The sequence below is a fragment of the Capsicum annuum genome, chromosome 8 (genome assembly GCF_002878395.1).
Source record: "Capsicum annuum cultivar UCD-10X-F1 chromosome 8, UCD10Xv1.1, whole genome shotgun sequence".
Lineage (NCBI taxonomy): Eukaryota > Viridiplantae > Streptophyta > Magnoliopsida > Solanales > Solanaceae > Capsicum > Capsicum annuum.
In genome coordinates this window covers 42,332,154-42,335,735 of record NC_061118.1, presented here as the reverse complement: position 1 = coordinate 42,335,735, position 3,582 = coordinate 42,332,154, and positions in this window count along the sequence as shown.

Sequence of the window (3,582 nt, the reverse complement as noted above, 5' to 3'; positions counted from 1 at the left end):
ATGCAAATCAATATTAGCATCATATTTCAAACTTATGCATAGTACATCATGGTTCTTTGGTTGTTTCATGATCAAGTTTCATGTCAATTAAGGTATAAAATATGTCTTAGCTATTAGGCGAATCAAAATAATCTTTACCGATTGAATTCTCGGGAAGGATATTGGTAGAGTAAAATTCAAATGAGTATACTCTCATTATACTATGAATTTTTCAGCTCATGACCCACCAACAGATAGATAATTGAATAATCTTTCCGAAGACACCAATTTTGCCTAAATCCAATTTTAAAGAGAAAACTTATACCCATTTTACTCCAGTATAGAAAGTCATCAATTCTTGCATCAAGTGACAACATGAGCTGATGAATTATTACATATGTGACGGCATCAGCCCAGTGTCATCAGCCGTAGAATTCAACAATTTCCAAACTATTTTTGAGGGGTATTTTGGTATTTTACCTTCACCCCAAAGCTCTATAAGCACTGAATTCAACCTTCATTTTACCAAAACATATTTTTTCTCTAAAATTCTCTTAAGAACAAGATGAGGGGTTTCCAATTCACCATCTAAATCTCAAGTATTCTTTAATTAATCTTCACACAGTTTAAGTTACAAATAAGGACTGTCAGATATAGTTATTTAGTCTTGGTAAAAGAACCCAGATAGTTTAAAAGAATTTAGGAATGTCAGATGCAGTTACCTCGGAATAGAATGGAACTTAGCTAGTTTCTTCAAAAACTAGAGTGTCAAATACAGTAGCTCAGTATTAGTTATATTATTTATACGGTAATCATTATCTCATGTTATAAGTACTTAGATTCAGTAATTATGTTATCAGAAACTCTGTTACAATTAATATGTATTCATACATATATTCTTATGTTCATGTTGTTCTATCCATTAGTATAGTTCATGCATGTAAACCCTTTCCATTCAACCTACCTCACATGCATACCAGTATATTCAATCGTACTAACGTATTTACGCTATGGTGTTTTATGCCATAGGTTAAGAAGCATGAGCTCCAGAGAATTAGTAGCATTCCAGTACTCAGTAGTGAGTCCTCATCCTTCGAGGACATGAACATTATCTTATCATTTTAGTACATAGTTTATTTTAGTAGTTGGAGTTAGTTGGGGACATGTCCCATCAACTTCTTATTCAGACAGTTTGAGGCTTTTCAGACTATCATGTTGAGTCAATTTATTAGTTTGTTTTGGGTATTTAATACCCCACACAGCGTTATATTTTATTAGATATTGTGTCTTAGTTTTGAACCTTATGGCCTTACCACCTTTATTTCCATATTTACATAGTATATTAAGCAGGGTTCAGGTACAAATAACTGTCATGGGTTATCCTGTGATCCTTCGGGGTCAAGAGCACCATGTAGCATTACACTTACTCGGAGTGTCCTTCATTGACATTTGTTCCCATGGTTAATGAATTTACTGTAGTTTTTCCTAATGTCCATCCTAGTATCCCACCTGATGGAGAGAATTTTTCTAAATAAACCTTGTTCCAGGCACTCATCCTATCTCCATCCCTCCTTGTAGAATGGCTCCAACTGAGTTGTAGAAACTTATGGAATAGTTGAAACACCTTCTTAAATAGGGTTTTATCTATCCTAGTTTGTTTCCCTGCGGTGGTATTATTTTTTTCATGCGTAAGAAGGATTATTCCCTTTAAATGTGCATTAATTACCATCAGTTGAATAATGTTATAGTGAAGAATAAGTATGTTCTTCCTCAATTAATGAATGGTTTAACCAATTTTAGGGTGCTAGATATTTCTCTTCGTTTGATCTCAGGTTGGGTTATCATCAACTAAAGATTGGGGAGGTGGGTATACGTAAGACTACCTTATGAACACGATATGGTCATTATGAGTTCCTTGTCATGTTATTTTGTTTGAATAATGCCACGATGACAATTATGGACTTATTGAGTAGGGTATGACATTAACTTTTGGATTTGTTTGTCATCGGTTTTATAGATGGTATTCTGGTGTATTCCAACAGCAAGGTAGATCATGCCGATCACCTTTGTATCGTGTTAGAAACGTTTAAAAATCAACATTTTTATGCTAAGTTTTCAAATTATGAATTCTTATTAAAGGTTGTTACTCTTCTCAGTCATGTTATTTCTAGTAAAGTTATCATGGTAGATCTACAGAAAGCTGTAATAGTTAAGAAGTGTTCTAGGCACATAATTCCAACCATTATTCAGAGCTTCTTGGATTTATGAAATTGCTATAGGAGATTTTTGAAGACTTTCTCTACTATAGATATCCCATTGACTATGTTTACACAGAAGAATGTGAAGTTCTTATCGTCTGATACTTTTGAGGGTAGTGTTAAGAAGTAGAAAAATAAATTTACTTCAACTCTACTATTCACTCTGCCAGAAGGCACTGATTGTTTTGTAATCTTTTATGATAAATCCTGTGTGGGACTTGGTTGTGTGCTGATGCAGCATTGCAGGGTGGTAACCTATGTTTCTTGGAAGTTGAAAGTTTATGAGAAGAATTACCCGACTCATAACTTGGAGTTGTTGGTTGTGGTGTTCCCATTGAAGATTTGGTGTCACTATTTTTATATAGTCCATGTAGATATCTTTTCTGATCATAAGAGCCTACAATATGTATCCACCCTAAAAGATTTGAATCTCAGGTAGAGAAGGTGCCTTTAGTTTCTAAAAGATTATGACATGAGTCTCCACTATCACCTATGTAAATCTACTGTTATGGCTGATGGTCTTAGTAAGTTGTACATAGGTGTCTAGCTCATACGAATGAATATAAGTAGGAGTTTGTGAAAGCTTTTCACTATTTAACTAACCTTTGAGTAATTATCTTAGACTCTGAGGTTGGTGGTGTGTTTGTGCAAGAGGTGGTGAAGTCATCCCTTGTTGCTAAAATGAAGGAGATGTCGGTACTGGATCCAGTCTTAATTAAGATTAAGAGAGATGTGGATCAACAAAAGGTTGAAGCTTTTGAGATGGGTGGTGATGGTATCTTGAGGTACCAAGAAATTTTATGTGTTCTTCATGTTGATGGGTCGAGAGATAATTTTAGATAAGACGCATGAGTATAATTATGTTATTTATCTGATTTTGATAAAGAGTATCATGTTATTAAGGAGATCTATTGGTGGAACAATATGAAAAGAGATGTGGCCAGTTTTATGGCGAAATACATGGTGTTTCAACAAGTGAAGATTGAGTAGTTGAGGTCCGGAGGGTTTAGTCAAGAGATTAAGTTGCCTACGTGGAAGTAGGCAGTCATAAATATGGATTTTATTAGTGGTATTCCTTAGTATAAAAATCTATTTGATTTGATTTGGGTACTCATGGATAGGATGACCATCTCTGCTTGCTTCTTGCAATTGAGAACTACTTATTGTGTAGATGATTATGCAAAGTTGGTCCTCTAAGAGATTGTGAATTTTTACGGGGCACCAGTTTTTATTATGTCAGATTGCAGTACTCAGTTCTTATCGCATTTTTAGCATTTATTTTAGAGAGGTTTGGGAACTAAACTGAGACTTAGTACCATTTTCCACCCACACTCAGATGGGCAAG